The sequence below is a fragment of the Zalophus californianus genome, chromosome 3 (assembly GCF_009762305.2).
Source record: "Zalophus californianus isolate mZalCal1 chromosome 3, mZalCal1.pri.v2, whole genome shotgun sequence".
NCBI classification, from domain to species: domain Eukaryota; kingdom Metazoa; phylum Chordata; class Mammalia; order Carnivora; family Otariidae; genus Zalophus; species Zalophus californianus.
The window spans coordinates 13,522,014-13,540,618 of record NC_045597.1 but is presented as its reverse complement, the minus strand read 5'-3'; the positions used below and the strand labels follow the sequence as shown (position 1 = coordinate 13,540,618).

General features: G+C 39.2%; 1 protein-coding gene across 1 annotated transcript in view; it reads left to right on the top strand.

Moving 5' to 3' along the window:
* Window positions 1-18,605, top strand: part of RAP2A (RAP2A, member of RAS oncogene family) — a 34,708-nt gene that overhangs the window by 11,541 nt on the left and 4,562 nt on the right. The gene's annotated exons all lie outside the window — the stretch shown is intronic.

Sequence of the window (18,605 nt, the reverse complement as noted above, 5' to 3'; positions counted from 1 at the left end):
ACATCATATTAATAATTCAGTACATATTAGTATTTTCTGCTTTAGGTGTCTTTACAGCTTTCTGTCAGTGAAATCTTAGAGAGTGTTTTTCTCTATTCTGGGATGGAGAATTCTATTGTTTTATTCTAAGTTCTAAATACATCCATCGTTAGGTTTCCAGTGATTATAACAAATACTGCATATATGATAATTGCTCTAACTTATTATTTTATTTTACCACACATACTGATCTTATTTATGAAGACAGTGTTAATCCGGTTAAAGCTGAGTCGCAGTACTTATTAGTCACATGATTTGGGGCAAGTTAACGTTATCTGCACCTCAACTTCCTCAATTTCTGTAATATGGGTATAATACGAGATAATGAATGTAGTGTTTCTTTACGTAGTAACCCTAAAATATCCGTAGTAAAGTTTCCCCAAAAATCTCACACACAGGAATGCAACTCCAGCATTTATCTGACTTGGTAAAACAGTGTACTGCCACATGATTTCTTAAGAATTGGACTCAATTGCGATTGCCTTACCATATCTAGGTAAACTATATAGCCGATCTGGTAGTGTTTTTCCATTTTTTTCCCCACTGCCTTCTCGCCTGTGTCTGAGTTGCTAGTACAGTATGTTACAGAAATTTAGCATAGACCCTGAGTGTTCTGTCTTTGCCTTCCAGTAGAGACTCTGTTGGCTATAAATGGTAACAGTATGTTTTTGTGACTCACAAAGAATTGTGATGAGTTTTAGTACATATATTTTAAGCATAAGAAATACTTTATAAAAAGTGATGAGACATATAATAAGTATTTGTTAAATAACACGTCTTTAAGTTGATAATGATAATAGACCTTTTTATGAATACCAGAAACTATACAGGGGATGAAGACAATTTTAACACTCTATATGGCCAGTTTAGATAGGTAGATAGAAGAAGGATGGCTAGTGTAGAGAGAGAAATATGTTGACAGCTTTTTAATAAATTGATTACAGAAGCTTTATCTCTGTATAAAAGTCATCACTGTCAACATTAAATACTATAGTTTAACCCACTTCATTTGCATAACATTGCTCTGGGCGTTATGTAAAATCAGTACAAGGTGGTATCTGTCCTTCTGGTACGCCAAAATGTTCTGTAAATGAATATATATTTGACAGTGTTGAGTTAATGGTATATAGAGAGAGGGACAAAATGCATTCTCTAAAACAATTTGATTTCTAAGTTTCAAAATATTTTTCCACCAGAAAACATTGCTTTTACTAGGCCACCTTTTTTTTTTTAAAGATTTTATTTATTTATCTGACAGAGACACAGCGAGAGAGGGAACACAAGCAGAGGGAGTGTGAGAGGGAGAAGCAGGCTTCCTGCTGAGCAGGGAGCCCAATGTGGGGCTCAATCCCAGGACCCCGGGATCATGACCTGAGCTGAAGGCAGACGCTTAATGACTGAGCCACCCAGGCGCCCCTAGGCCACCTTTTCTAAGGACTTTTTCATGCATTGTAACTTGTAGAAATGAAAAATTTGTCTATAAGAGTAGTGCCAACAATGATACATTCACTTTGTTATGTTTAGTATATTTTGATCCTCCCTGGAAATGAAATCTTAGTTTCTGTTTGTATTTGGTTATAGAATGGTTTGAGCAGAATTGTTATTTTAGAAAGCATTAGAAAAGTAAACTGATTTGTGGAAAATTGAGGAAAAAACAATAGCTAGTCGTCAGGGAAGTTAGCTGGGAGCCTAGCTAAAGATAAAAGTTGATTATCAAGGATAATCTAATATAGATTAAGAAACGAAAAATAAGCTTTATCTTTATATCATTTTTTGTTTTTGCATTTAGCAAAGTAAATATCCAACTGTAGTGTATATAAAATTATACTGTCCAAAATATCATCCCCCCCCTCAGATGATCCACATACACTCAAGACTATTCTTTATCTGCTTTTGAACCAACACTTCAAACAAACTTTGGCCACCAGTGATGTTGGTACAGTGAAGTGCTGGATGCCCGTGGTGAGACAAATAGTTAAATACATTTATGCACACATACGTGAAAGCTAACTGGAAATTAAGATAACTTTTTTTAGTTTATTTTGAAGAGCAAGAGATGAGAAAAGAATTTCTCCATGGTTAATTCAGTTCGTGCATACTGACTAATATAATACTACTAATGAGACAGAACTTTTTTCCCCAACGGTCTTGCATTGAGGAGCAGTAATGTTTGCATAAAAAAAAAAATGTTCTTGCTCTCAAATGGCCATTAACCAGTTTCAGCATGCTGGTTCCTTAGTGAGGAAGGCTCTAAACAGAGGGTTCATCTCAGTGATGGAGCTGCCCTGCTGAGTGCTGGGTGGGAAGGACCCTCCGGCAGCGTGCGGGCTCAGCAGGGTGAATGCTGTGCCCACCAGCAGCAGTTGCCCTGAGGGAAGCAGCCCGTGTGGCCTGTTCCCATCCGTGCCTAACATGTCAGCACCCTGATTATGGGAGGATACCTCCCAGAGGTACATACATTTGAAAGGCTGCCCTTGATGACAGACAGTGTTTATTCCTGAGGCCTTTCTGAACAGATCATCTGTTTTTGAGAGAAACACTTGGACATTGATGGAAGGAAACAGTTGTTTGGGGGAAGGAGATTTGGTCCATGGCTCTCATCAACTCATCCTATTAAAATAACAAGTCTGGAAGCTTGTCTTTTTGGCCATACTGATTGGCTCCAAACAATCCTATATATCTGTTCCTTTGATTAAGTATCACTGCTTTGATCGCGTCCCTTTTTTCCAGCAGTGACCACGTGTCTCTGTTTACCTGGGACAGTTCAGATGTCTGTTGCCGTGGCACATTTTTGTACAGTGCCCATTTTCATCTCAAGAGTATCTCTGGGCAATAGATTATATGGTCATTCTAGACACTTACCTCAAATGCCCTGTTTTTAGAATCCATCACCATTTAAATCCCATTTTTACATATATTTTTGTGATACCTAGTCTCTATAGAGTCTGTTTCTTTGACCAACATCCTTTTGTATTGCATTTGTTGATGTGGGTCAACAAATCCTGATAAACTGGGACTTTCATTCTGTTTTTAAAGACAACATCATTTTTTTCTAAACACGCTGGATTAAAGATGGCTGCAGAATCTTTACACAACTCCCATCGAGAGGATGTTCTGTCTCCCCTCCCCTTGAGTCTGGGCTGGCCGGTGACGACTTTGACCAACAGAGGATGGCCGAAGTGCTGCTAAGCAAGTTTTGGGCCTAGTCACTAAGAGGACTAAGCAGCTTCCACTGTGGTCTTTTGGAGCCCTGAGCTGCCATGAAAGAAGTCCAGCCAACTTGCTGGCGATCCCATGAAGAGGGCTGAGACTACGATGGAGAGGAGCCAGCCCACCAGCATTCCAGGCCTGTGGGGAGGCCATCTTCAACCTTCTGTTCATCCCAGCCCTAATTGAACACCACTGACTGCACCCAGTCAGTGCCATGGGGAGCAGCAGAATTGCCCAGCTGAGCTCTGCCTAAATCCCTGGCCCATACCATCATGAAATACAGTAAAATGGGGGCGCCTGGGAGGCTCAGTCGGTTGAGCGTCTGCCTTCGGCTCAGGTCATGATCCCAGGCTCCTAGGATCGAGCCCTGTGTCGGGGTCCCTGCTCAGTGGGGAGCATGCTTCTCCCTCTCCTGCTCTCCCTGCTTGTGCTCTCTCTCCCTCTCTAATAAATAAATAAAATCTTTAAAAAAAAAAGAAAAACAGTAAAATGATTATGTTAAGCCGTTAAGTTTTGGGGGTGGTTTTTTATGCAGCAGTAGTTATCTGAAACAACAAAATATTTATAGGTACACATGTTATTTTAGAAGTTATTTTGATAAAAGAGTACTATTGATCTTTTGGATTTCTCTGTGAAGATCTTTAAAAAATATTAAAGGTAAATGATAAGTGAATCAATGAGTTGATGTATCTTAACTCTTAAGAGGTGGCAAATTGATGTAAGCACCTACCACCTGCCCTCACATTTATCTGCCCTCACAATTTATCTGCCCTGTGTCATTTTACTCTCCCCACCCACACATAATTATCTTTGAAGATCGCATTTGATTTTATTGAGAATGTAACGTATTAGGGGTGCCTGGGTGGCACAGTCGGTTAAGCTTCTGACTCTTTATTTCGGCTCAGGTCCTGATCTCGTGAGATCCAGCCCCACGTCAGGCTCTGCGCTGGGAGTGGAGCCTCCTTGGGATTCTCTCTCTCTCTCTCTCTCTCTCTCTCTCTCTCCCCCCCTCCCTCTCTCTCCCTCTGCCCCTCCCCCACCAACCTCTTCTCCTCCCTCTCTAAAAAAAAAAGAAGAAAAGAATATAACATATTAAAGTTTAGTTTCAGCAGAAAATCTTAAGTATATTTGACATATGCTGCCATCTAATTTAACAAAAAAAATTCCTTCCATGTATTTATTTGGTGGTAGACTGCTTTGATTTTGATTATCAGGCATCTGGCACATATGAATTAATGAATAGAGGTCCCTTCAGGTCATTACATTCTGCATTTTGGCCGTTTTCCTCCCAAATATCTGGAGACACCCTCCCCTCCCCCCTTACCACAAATCAAGCATTTCAGTATCTAATGCAGGGTATAATAAAGAATAAAAAATAAAATATTCTGGATAGTGTTCATCCAAAAATGCTTTTCTCAGACTGGTGACCAGGGATATTGTTTCTGTGACATTTCCACTGTGGTCTACACGCAAAAACTGTTGTATTTGAAGATCTTCATTTTATGTATTGCTCTGTTCTGTACGTCTATAAAAGAATTGATTCCAGCGTTGGCGATAGAGGTACATAGATACAAAACATTCCTAGCCCTTGTTTTCCTGAGGGCCCAGATCTGACTTCAAAGGTAACCCCCCTGGTGTAAAGCAGACACCAGACTTTACCCCAGAGCTCCTACCTCTCTTTGGAGTTTTGTTTTGTGTTGTTTTCTATTTTCTTTCATTATCTCACTAGGGCTGAGCCATGGCTCCTATCTAATGACTTAGCAGTGTTTGGAGTGAGAAGATGACTGGAATAAGAAAAGATACTTCTGTTTGGAGAAGATGGGAAATTGTCAGCCTTCGATAGTAGAAGGAATCATATTTATCCTGTTTTTTTCTAAAATCGAATGGTCTTCCATAGACGGTTAGATTTACTCATCCTTGCCAGACCAACGGGAGCCAGAGATAGAGAGAAGATTCTATGTAACATTTTTTGTACGTTTTTTACAGATCTATCACCACAATTAAGATTCTAGAACTGACTTAACTAACAGATGGTTTGAGCGAACTTCGAAAAGAATAATTAGCATTTCTGTAGTATTTTACAGTATCCATAATACTTTCAGGGCTAATTCATGTAAACTGCCTAGCGCCGTGTCTGGCACCTCCTAAGCCGTCTACAGATGCCAGCTATTATTAGGAAAATCACCACCATCGTGTTCCTCAACATAGTAATGCCTAAGTATCATTAATATTTCTGTGTCACAAATAAGGAACCTGCGGCTCAGAAAGGTCACCTGACATCCGGGGAAGCAGAGCTGGGCGTTTTCTAGGTCCCCTAAATCCAAATGCAGTTCTCTCTCCCTTATAATAATGCACACCATCAGGATTTTAGCCAGGGGCCAAATTGTGGTTGACCTTCACTCTTAGCCTAGGGATAAGCTTTATCTAGTCATTGCAGAGCCACTACATTTTTTTTTTTTCCTGAGGGAGCGGGTTCAGGGGGATGGGGAGAAAACTGTGTGCACTGTTTTAAGATAAGTATTGTGGAAGAAGCATGAAGGATAGAATACAGAGGTGAGAAATTGGAGGTGGGATCAGCTAGGAGACTGTTGCATAGTTCAAGGGTTTCTGTAGCAGGAATGAAAATGAAGGGACAGATTTTCTCACATCCAATGATCCTTGCTCTCCCCATCCTGTGTACTCACTGTACTAGACCTGTTACAGCCCCTCATCCCAAACCTGATTACTATTAAAGGCTACTGAAGACTTTGCTTACCAGCCATTCTTCCTTGCTGGCTCCCACAGAGACTTCTTACAACTGTTTCTAATTTCTTTTACTTCTGTTTCTGTTGGTTTCAATCAGTGTCTGTAGCTCATCCTTCTCCATTGGCTGCTGTTGGACACCCTAACCTCTGCCAATAGTGATAGTTTACAGCTCTTTCATTGTGCATTTGTTTGGTTTTGCATTTTCCATCTGTCACCTGTTATTCTCCTGGTTCAAAAAAAAAAAAACCTTTTTAATCGATATCACCAGGCGGTCTTACGCTGGTTGAACCAACCAATTACAGCATCATGTGTACCTGATGTGTTCTTCCCCCAAGGTCTTTATTGCTGGAGAGAAGAAATCCTAATTGTATTGTCTAGAAACCAAGCTTTCTAGACATCCGATGTATTGGGTTTTGGGGTTAGCTTTTTCTTTCAGATTTATTTGGTGCTGTTTGTATTGTAACTTGGAAAGTAAGAAATATTTTGATATCCTTTGGTGCTGTTTGTATTGTAACTTGGAAAATAAGAAATGTTTTGATATCCTACTACAATCGTAGAGCAATCTCCCAGGACAAATACTACCCTATTCATCATTTAAAAGTTCCTAAAAAGCTTTAGCTCTTCATAGCTTTGCTGCATCTTTAAATCTTCTTCATTCAAAAGTAGCTTTTAAACAGTATTCGTAATTGAGCTTTAACTGTGTACCAGAGACATAGGAGTTTTCATTCATAAACATTTTTGTCAGAAATTCTGAAATGAAGAGGTGTCAAGGAGCTGTATTCTATAACCTAACCTGGTAAAAATGTATGTAACAGTTCAGAAAACTTGCTGTTCCTGAGCAATTGACTCAGTGTAGTCTCTTCAAGTACAATAGTTAGACCTGTTTTTAAATGCACAGGATTCAGATTGCAACTGTCACTAAAGGTAAAACGCATGTTTTATGTCTGAACACATTTGTTCCTTTGATAGATGAAAGCTGTGTGTTCTTCATATATGCATGCAACCTTGAATTTTCCCTGCTATTTAAATTATGTAGGAAGACCCATACTTTGCTGACAGATTTTTAAAATGATATATTTTGATTTGGTGACTGAATATATATTAAAATACAGATCGAAATTTAGCTACACAGTAAAGTATCAAAGATAGACCAATCACTGCTTTGTACCTTATTTTGGGTATCGTGAATATTGCGCTTTAAAAAAAAAAAAAAGAATCAACTGGTTTATTCAGATAATTTTTTGCATTTGGTTTTTAAGTGACAAGATTTTAGGCCTCTAGTTGTAAACACTTCCTTACAAATAACACATTACTTGGGTAGAAAATCTCCATTTCTAATAAATAAAAAGCCAAATTAAATGTGGAGTCATCCCTGTATTTTTTCTTTTTAATAGAGGTATTTGAAGTGCTGTGGTTATCTTGATAATCCTGAAAAGAACTGTGGTCAGATGAATCCAATTTATAGATCGGAGAGTGAAGAAAATGTTCAAAATTATTATCATTTGTATTTCCAATGACATGTACTTTAGTATTAGTATTCCTTACACTTTCAGTCTTCAGCCAGTTTTGAATATAAATTAAACAGCGTAGAACCTGGACAGAAATTTAAAATTGATTACCAGCGTTCAGCTGAGTAATAAACTTAACTGATCGACTGAATCATGCACTTTATGTGCCTTAAACCCCATAGCCAACATGCATGCTCACTCAGTTTGTCTTGAAGGTTATTTTCTGTTCCTATTTTAATGAGGAAATCATTTAGATAATTATTTATTGATCTTTTTTTGCAGTTTCATTTTTTTTTTTAATTGAGGTATCACTTCTGTGCAGTAATGTGCATCCATCTTAGGGATCCAGCTGGACAAATCCCAGATGAAGATGCAGGACAGACATTTCAAGGAACAGTAGTTTCCCTCATGTTCCGTCCCTGTCACTTCCATGCTCAGAGACCAACACAGATTATTTGTGTCTACTCCCGAGCTGCTGACTTCTGTCCTTCAGCATCCTCTTTGTGAGAGTCATCCATGTTACATAGAGCAGCAGTTAATTCCTCCCTGAGCTGCAGTAATCCCCTTGTATGTATACACCATGGTTTTATTCTCTCTCCTGCGCATGGGCATTTGGGTAGTTTCTAGATGGGGGCTATTATGATTAATGCCTCTTTGAAGATTCTGCGTACATGGACACTTTCTCATGGTGTATACCTACGAGTGGAATTACTGGGTTGTAGATGCCTATGTTCAGCAGTAGTAAATACTGCCAAGTGATTTTACAAAGTAGCTGTACCAGTTTCCTCTTTCACGGGTCCTGTCGGTCTTTAATTTTAGCTAATCTGGTAAGATTCTGTTGGTACCTCATTGTGGTTTTAGTTTTTGTTTCCCTGGTGTGTGATGATGTTGAGCGCCTTTTCACATGCTTAATGATCATGGGTGTCTTCTTAAAAGAAATACCTACAAGTGTTTTGTCCATTTAAAAATTGCATTGTTGTTTTCTTTTGTAGAAATTCTTTATACGTTCTGGATAGAAGTCCTTTTAGATACATGTGTTGCAAATACCTTTTCCCAGTTTTTGGCTTACCTTTTCACTTAGCAGTTTCTTTTAATGACCGTAAATTCTTAATTTTAATGAAGTCCAGTTCATTAACCTTTCCTTTTATGGTGAGTTCTTTTTTGTGTCCTATTTCATATATTTTATTTTATTATATATAATTATAAAATTATATATAATTTTATAAATAAAATTATTTATTATTTTATTGCTTTAATAAAGTAATAATTTAAAAAGAGCTAAAAAATGTACATTTATACTGTTGCATAATTATCATTCACAAACTTGGAGAAATAAAATGTCCAAGTGTTTGGTAAGAGTTGAAAGCTGAAATACCAGTCTCTTTTTATTAATAGTAATTTAAGAACATATAGGAAGACCTTCGAAGACCGATTTGAGTGGCAAATGATTTTTATCTTAAAGAGGAAAAGAAAAGTTCGTATCTGGAGACAACATACGTCTTTTAAAGAGACTCACAGGTATAGTCAGTAAATGATAGGTGGAAATCCAGAAAATATTAAGGTAAACATGAAGTGAATAACCTGAGTAGGATATTTTAAAAATAAAACTTTTAGAGGAAAAAGAAGTAGCTAATTCTACAGGAAAATCATCATTTTGTAAACTTGAAGCTAAGAGGAGGTGATCTTTAATGCTTATTAAGAACTCCATGATAAACCAAAATCTTCTTAGTAAGAAGTAGTGATTTGATAACCAAGATCATTTTAAACATGGTCACAGTGAAAGTGTATTAGAAACAGGGTAATAGAAGGCATATGGTAGTTCCCTTTGGGGTCCTGTGTTCTTAGTCATGACATAAAACTATACTTGTAAAAACAGTAGTTTACCTGTGAATCATTTCTGATTTCTCTTTGCCAAAACCACTGCCTGCTCTTGTGTCTTTCAACCAGTCTATTAGCATATCTTGTTGGTACAAACTCCAAATATATTTTATGTCTCATTTCTTTACATGGTCATCGCCATCATCTCAGTTCAAGTCCTTGTTGTCTCGTGCCTAGAACACTGCAGGTGTCTCCTGTCATGCCCCCCAGATCCATTCTCTGCATGTTAGCCACACTGATCTCTTAACACATACGCCTTGTAACTTTCCCGCTGAATGGCCTTCAGTGGTTTTCTCCTGTTCTTAGAATAGTGTTCATCGGTCCTTTTTATGCCTCATATTCTCTCCTCGTGCTCTTTATGATGTAACCATGCCAGTCTCCTTTTTGTTCCTGAATAAGCCTTTTTTCCTACTGCCTTTTATATTCTCTTCTAAAATGTTTAATTCCAGGTTTTTCCCATGGTTCATTCAACTTTCTACCTTCAAGCTTGTGCTTCAATTTCATCTTCCCCGAAATGCCTTCTTTCATCACCCCATGTAATTAATATTGGCTTGCCCAAGTTAACTATATAATAATCACTATTGGTTTTCTTCATAACAGCCATCCACGATCTTTATATTGTCCGTTTTATAGTGTTTCCTCCAACTTGAATGTAAACTTCAGGGACCTCATTTGTCTTATATCCCTAGTCCCTCACACAATGCCTAGTGGATACTCAAGAGATACATTAATGACAATCTGTGGATCCCAAATTCTTAATGATATAAAATGTAAATGAGAGTTCAGACAAATGAGCTAATTTGTTACAAAAGGAAGGGAAGATATTTATTAAAAGAGATGAAATTTGACCTGAGCTTTGAGTGGTAGTTAGAATTTGATTGGTGGGAAGTGATGAACTGCTGAATTCTGCACCTGAAACTAGTATTGCCCTGTATTTTGACTAGCTGGAATTTAAATAAAAACTTGAAAAAAATCAAAAGATAATAAAAATAATAACAATTTGATTGATGAGGGCCACTACAGTTAAATGACCGCCGTGAACAAGGAAACAATTTAGAGCAGAAGATTCTCTTTGGAAAGTTGTAGGAAGTAAGGTTGAATTAGATATGAAGGGCAAGAGTTTGGCTAGCTTAAGAACTAAACAGAAAGGTTTAGGTATAATGTGGTTAACAGTGGAGAGCTAATGCCAGCCCCTGAGGAAGGGCTATGATTTTTCTCTGTGACATGCTTTAACTGTATCCCACAAATTTTGGTGTGTTATATTTTCATTTTCTTTCTCTTAAATCTTTTCCAGTTTTCCTTGTGATGTCTTCTTTGACCCATGGGTTATTTAGAAGTGTATGGTTTCCAAATATTTGTAGATTTTCTAATATCTTTCTGTTACTGATTTTAATTTAATTCTGTTATGGTCTGAGAACATATCTTGTATCATTTCAGTTCTTTGACATTTGTTACAGTTTTTATTAGCTCAAATATGGCCTATCCTAGTGACTGTTCCCTACACTTCAGGAGGAATGTATTCTGCTTTTAGTGAGTGGAGTATTCTATAAATGTTAATTAGATAAAGTTGGCTAATAGCCTTTTGCACTGCCACACAGTTCTCACAGTTGTGGTCATCTTCCTGGTAAAGTAAGCAAAGAGAAAAGAGAAGGAAAGACCGAGATTTCCCATATAACCCCTGACCCCACACATGCATAGCCTCCCCCATTATCACCAACCCCCACCAGAGTGGTACATTTGTTAGAACTGATGAACCTACATTGATACATCATAATCACCCGAAGTCCGTAGCATTTACTCTTACCTTAGAGTTTACTCGGTGTTATACATTCTGTGGATTTAGACAGATGTGTAATAACTTGTATCCATCATTATGGTATCCTACAGAGTATTTTCACTGCCCTATAAATACTTTGTGTTCCACCTATTTATCCCTTCCCTCCCCCATCCCAATTCCTGGCAACCACTGATCTTTTAACTGTCTGTATAGTTTTGCATTTTCCAGAATGTCATATAGTTGAAATCATACAGTATGTAGCCTTTTCAGATTGGTTTCTTTCACTTAGTAATGTGCATTTAGTATTCCTCTCTTTCTTTTCATGGCTTGATACCTCATTTCTTTTTAATACCGAATGAAATCCCATTGTCTGGATAGACCACAATTTATCCATTCATCTACTGAAGGACATTTTGGTTGCTTCCAAGTTTTGGCAATTATGAATAAAGTTGCTGTAAACATCCATGTGCAGGTTTTTGTGTGGCGGTAAGTTTTCAGCTTCTTTGGGTAAATAGTAAGGATTGCTGGGTTGTAGGGTAAGAGTATGTGTGGTTTTGTAGGAAACCACCAAAGTGGTTTTAACATTTTACATTTCCACCAGAAATGAGAGTTCCTGTTCCTTCACATTCTCACCAGCATATTTGGTGGTGTCAGTGTTCTGGATTTTGGCCTCTCTAGTCGGTGTGTAGTAATATTTCATTGCTTTAATTTGCATTTCCCTGATGACGTATGATGGTGGAACATCTTTTTATATGCTTATTTGCCATCTGTATATCTTCTTTGATGATGTGTCTGTTAAGGTCTTCGGCTTGTTTTTTTCTTGGGTTGTTTTCCTATTGTTGAGTTTCAAGACTTCTTTGTGTATTTTGGATTATAATCCTTTATCAGATGTAAAAGTATTTTCTCCCTCAGATGGCTATTTAATACATTTAAAATGCCTGAATAGCATTGTAATGATCAATTGGTCCCTCACAAACTATTAGGAATCCATTCTTCTGATACAGTGTCGGCTCTTAATTTCTTGGAAAGCAGATTATCTTTATTAACCTTGGTATGGAGTATCCCTGATAGCTTTGAATATGTTTTTAGTGTCATTACTCTCCTTGCTTAATTTTTATATTACATTTACAAATTTCTCTCTGTTCTTCTTCAGTATGCATTCTGAAACCAAGAGAAAGTCAGAGTGGAGGATTGTGGTTTCCTTTCATTATTCAAACTAAATTACCAGAAATGCCCTTTTAGGATGAAATATTCAGTCACTTCAAAACAAGTCAGTGTAGAGGAAGAGAGCAGCCTTACTTGGCTCACGTTTTCCATCCTTACAAGAAGTAGTGATGTTTCATGCTAGCAAGCTGTGGTAGGGGCTGTCACGTCCTAGCCAAAACAATCTTTTTTCTTCAGTACTTTATTGAAAGATTAAAAATATCAACCCCAAGGGTGGGGAAACGGGCACTCTTAATTTAGGCACTATGGGTTGAAGTGTATATTTTGGGGTGTCAGTTAAGTCTGTGTGTGTGTACACAACAATCTGATGCACTAACTTAGAAATACGATTTTTCTGGTTCAGGGCTTATGTCGTACACACACAGACACACATGTATACCATTGAGACGGAAATCACACTTCTAGGGGTAGTTCATCAGATTGCTGTTTATGTTAGTAAAAAAAAAAAAATGGGGGGATGGGAGCCCTTCATATGTACTAATAGGGAAGGAATAATTAAAAAATTATGGTACAGCTGTAGTGTAGAACCTATAAAATGTAATACTGCTTGGCCCTTAAAACGTATATCATTTATTGTAATAGAAATTTCCATGATACCAAGTGAACATTGAAGCTACTGAATATAATTGGTATAATCGCCTTTTCAAGAATTTATACTATGTTTATATAGATTCATATGGGAAAATAGTCTGGAAGGCTATATACCAAAATAGTTAGATTGTTCTCACGGTGATGCGACTAAAAACGTTTTTTCATTTTCCTCTTTACCTATTTAAATATTGCTGGGGATTTTTATCATTATGTATTACGGTTGACCCTTAAACAACACAGGTTTGAACTGTGCGGGTCCACTTACATGCAGATTTTTTTCAATAAATACAGTATAGTACTGTAAATGTATTTTTTATGATTTTCTTAACATTTTCTTTTCTCTGGCTTTATTGTAAGAATACAGTATGTAATACATACAACATACAAAATACGTGTTAAACAACTGTTTATGTTATCGGTAAGGCTTCCAGGAATGGGAGGCTACTACCAGCTGTTTTGGAGGAGTCAGAAGTTATATTGGAAAAAAAAAAAGAAGTTATATGCAGTCAGGGGCCCACTTCCCACATTGTTTGGGGTCACCTGTACTTACTTCATCTGACCAGGGAGAGGGGAAAGCAAAGCTGTTTTCATTTTGGAGAAAAGAAAAGATTTCTATATTTAAAAGGGTAAAAGAACTAAAACCTTTGGGAAGGGCCAAGTTGTTACAAATGACAGCTCATGAGATTGGGATAAAGTTTTTAACATTGACTTTTTAACACTAATGTTTCACAGAACTGACAGGACAGAGCGGGTTGTTGGAGATAGGAGTTGCGCATCACTAAGGAGGTTCAAATAGAACCATTGGGTAAGGTTGTCATGGAAGTGATTGGAGCATCGAGGGGTTTGACATTTTGCCTTGAGACTCTCTTGGTAGATGAGATTTTTAACACGGGTAGAAGGTTGAATAAGGGGACCTATAAAAGTCTTTCTGATGTTCATTCCTGAATTCAGAGAGAATTGTAGTCTAACCTGCTTGTGAAAAAGTGACTTAAGAAGAAAGCAGCACGATAAAATTTACGTGAAACATGGCCTTTTTTAAAATATGCTACAATGTAACACCTTCCAAAGGCAGTTAAAGGGGCTGACAGTAGGGGTTTCTGTCTACAACTTATCACTGGTGAAGAAATGAGGGGAAGGAGGAATTGATTCTGGACTTGCTGCAGTGGTAAACCAAGAACTATATAAATACGATATTATCTGGGGTCACGAAGTAGTAGATGAGGCCAGTGATTTCTAAGCCCTGCTGAACCTCACAGTTAGTCTTCAGAGCTTCCACATATAGATACATATTTTAGTAGGCTCTTTGTGGGTCCTGACCCCACAGATTCAGATTCAGTAGCTCTGGAGTAGGGCCTGGGGATCAGTATGTTTTAATTCTCAAGTGATTTTGCCGATCGGCCAAGTTTAGACACAACCACAAATAAGATACACATACATACACGTACGCACATATCAGGACCATTACCAAAAAAGGAGAAAACAACATAAAGATCATTGGAAAGCATCACATGTTTTGAACTATCTACAAAGCTGCCTCACTGCGAAGCCTATCCACATTCCCCCTTTGGGTGATGCTGGAGCCTGTATTGCTGATGTTCCATTCAGTGCATTAAGCAGACCTACTTAAAAGAATGAGTTTTATTTATCAATACATTATGTAATCATGCTCGTGAATACACGATAAGCAATATGAAAATGCATGTTGATAAAACATGCATTTGTCTGCAGACTCTAAACTGATTTGAGCTACGTAACCATAACCCCTGGTCATGCCCTTAAAGGAAATGTCAAGGAAGATACGCTAAAGTTGAAGAGAAACCAGCTGATGTTTAAGATATGGACAAGGGGGTATCCTGCTTGTGATCAGGTTAACAATAATACGTCAACTGAATATTTTTTGGAATTTTGCATCTTCAGTGAGTTTCACTCCCAGATGATGTTAGTTAGGGGGGACTTGAAGGCAACTGGTAAAACTATTAGCAGATCTAGAACATAAAAGGAACTGCCATCACCTACTATCCAAGTGCCTAGGCTTCCTAAATAAGAGAGTTGACCCTGTCATAACTGTCACATTTGTCTTCTGAGGTCACTTCTGCCACCCAGATTCCCAAGTTCTGTTTAGCCTCCAGTGAGCTAGTTCCCTGCACCAGAGGGTTTCGGGCCACGGCAGCTGTGGCATGTGACACAGATGGACCCCACAAGGCCGTGGGCTATTCCCTGAACCACCGCATGTGTTCCCCCCGCTCCCGGCTTCCACGTTGTCTGCTCCGGGTCCTGCTGGAATGCTTTTTCCTGGGCACCCACTCGGCAAACTCCCTACTCCTGTCGTGTCTTTGCTCACACACCACCTTCCCGAGGCCCACCCTGATCATCTAATTTAAAATTGCACCTGTGCCCCAGTCCCCGCCCAGACCTACATTTTCTTTTCTCCAGTGCACTTAACCCCTTTCAGTAATTATTTACTCGTGTTTATTGTCAGATGTCTGTCTCCTCTGCTAGATTGTCATCACTGTGAGGGCAAAGATCTTTGTTGGCGTTCATCGATGTATCTTAAGTGTCTTGAATAGCATCTGACACATGGTAGGCTCTTATCAAATAATCATGTGTTAAGTGGATGCATAAATATATGACGCCTTGGTTGTTTATCGCTAATTCTTTAGGCTGCTGCAGGCTGCTTTCAGTAGAGCCTTCCGTATTCCCACAGCTAGAGCCATCCCACAGCTGAGGTCCCGAGTCCCAGCTCACTGGCAGGAGCCGCTCCACGGGTAGAGTTGGAAGCCTCTACTGCTTGGTGTCTTGTCCCCACGAGATGTGGGGTTTCCCCTACATTTTGGCCTTCGTCCTGCTCTATACTTTAACATCCCTTGTAGACATCAGCCTGTTGGCGTTGTGCTGAGATCAGCGCTCAGCAATCACTCGGTAAATGATATGATTATGGGAGTGGCCCACTATGTTCTGATTTTTAGCATAAGAGTGCCTTAGAAATGGTCTAGTCCAGCTCATGTTATACTTCAAGACACTGGAGAACCAAGAGATTAATTTTCCAAATTCACAGAACTAGCTGGAAGCAGTTCTGGGACTGGAGTCCTGGTCTGGCATTGTTTGCTGGCTTTTAAGGACACCGTTTTGCTACAGCAGGGAGGAAGGTTTCCCCAGGCCCTCCTCTGTTCCGTCTACACAAGGCTTTGCTTCGTTGCCTTTGCCTTCGTTCCATGACTCCGGGTCAGTCTGTTCTGCCCGTCTGTCCTCAGGAGCTCCTCGCCTCCATCAGCATCTCTTGCTTCTGACCCTCGGGAGAGGCAGTGGGGAGGGGAGAGAAGTGCCGCCCGGCTTTGATCGAGTCCTCGGGGATTTCTGGGTTATCTCGTGAGCTTTACAGCATCCCCATGTGGTGAGTGGGAGCAGACACTCTTACTCCTTCCTTTACTGACAAGGAAGTGAAATACAGGTGAATAGGGTTTGCTCAGTCTCGCAGTCTCCGTGGCGGGGCTGGAAGCTGAGCCTCCAAATCCTAGTTTAGAATCTTTTCTTCTGTGTCATATTTTAATGTTAACAGAAAGAGACAAAAATTTCTCACCGTCTGCTCTTCTGAAATGTACATAATACCTTTTTTTTTTTTTTCCTGAAGACCTTATTCAGTCTTTGAAAGTCTTCTGAGGATATCAGTCTGGATTTCTCTAGCATTTTTAGCGTGTTGGTCTTTGAAAAACCACTGACAATTCGAATAGCGATAGAATGGACAGGCTCCCTGATAACTAACTAAATTGTCATCTGCATTTGACAGTCATTAAATGCTGTTACATACGGACCTATGTTCGTGGTGTTCTGGTTGCCCTTTTGAGACTCTCTTGGTGACATTTATTCAGATTCTTGATTCAAACAGTGTATCATACAACTGTTAATGATTTGATATTTTTACAAGTTTTGAAAACCCACATATATGTGGTTTTTATTTAGGAGTGTAAGAAATATTTCTTCACATGTAAAACACGATATATTACTGTATTTAAACTAAAAAATATTCTCTAAAATATGTCTCGCTTAACTCCTACTAGAAAGCGGTGTCTTATCACTGTCCTTGTCGTTAAGTCTTGTGAACAGATTGAAATTAATTTTTTAACCTAATTAAATTCAACCAATACAGTGACTGAATTGTATTAGTGTTTATGTTACCTCACTGCCAAACAAAGTGTTTTCAAACACGCCGTGGCGTATATACTCTCATAAGAAAAATGAAGTGCATTATATGTTTGCGAGGCGCATAAGGAAGGGACATCGTCCCGATGTGACTGGCACTGGTAGCCCCTGCCAGGCTTCCCTGCACAGCAGGTTGCATGCAGAGCACCTGATACACAGTGTCTGTAATGCGCCTTCATCTTGCGGCCTTTTGTCCTTCCCGAGGCCACGGGCTACACAGAGTTGGTGGTGGGTAAGGGTCCTGGAAGATACGAAAGGCTCTCGTGTCCTGTGTTCAGGGTCCTCAGTAGGACGAGGCCAGAAGGCGTAAGGCAGAGTTGAGGTACAGTAAGTTCATACAAAGTCACTGATAGAAGTTGGAGTTGTCTGAATCCATTTCCTGCAGAAATGATACCCAAGTTCTAGACTGACCATTGATATTGTTACCCCTACACATTTTTAAGTTGTTTTTGTTTCAGATTGCCACGTGGCATGCTGCCTGGAGCGTGCCCTCTGCTCTCCATTTGATCTAGTGCCAGAGAAAGAAAAAAGCAAGCTTCTGTCGAGAATATAGTTTGCTTTACAGGTTAGAGTGAGGGGAGAACCCCGTTTTACCAGGATGATGAGATTGTGGAAGTATTCTCGCTAATCGTAACCATCGGCCCTCACTCAGTTTCCTGAATGATAGAAAACTCTGTACGAGCCCCGCCCCGGTGAGGTCTCCACCACGTGACAGTTTTCTGGCAGATGAGCTGTGTCCAGTCACATTTGTTATTGCTTGTGTGCAATTTTGCAGTTTGCTTTGTTTATAAATTGGAGAGGCACTCTGCTTAGGGGACAGTACAAACACACACACACACATTGATTTATACTATGAAATCACAAGAAGCTTTTCAAATGGTGTCTAGAGTAAAAATGATAGCCTTATGAAAATATATGCGCAACATTTCTTACAACAAAAGTAGTAAATAAACGTGCAGAGTAACACCATGTAGTTTTACATGGGGAGTAAGCATCGTAAAGAGACTCATCTTTAGGTACCAAAATGATGTAGGGCCTTTCTTCTTTCTTCCCTTCATATCATTTGTTATCTTTATTAGTCGAGCCTTTTCCTAATGTCATAACTCACAGTCACCTGGTGTTATTCTGTCTGGCTCCATAACAAAAATACCATAAGACCGTGTGGCTTAAACAACAGGAATTCGTTTCTCACAGTTCTGGAGGCTGGAAGTCCGAGATCAAGCCTCTGGCAGATTCCAAGTCTGATGAGGGCCCGCTTCCCTAGTTCATAGACTCATCTTTATGTTGTGTCCTCACATAGCGGGAGGGGCGAGGGAGTACTCTCCTATCTCCTCTATATACAAAATGGCACCAGTCCCATTCATGACCTAATCACCTCCCAGAGGCCCCCGATACAATCCCAGTGGGCCTTAGGTTTCAGCGTCTGACAGGGAGGA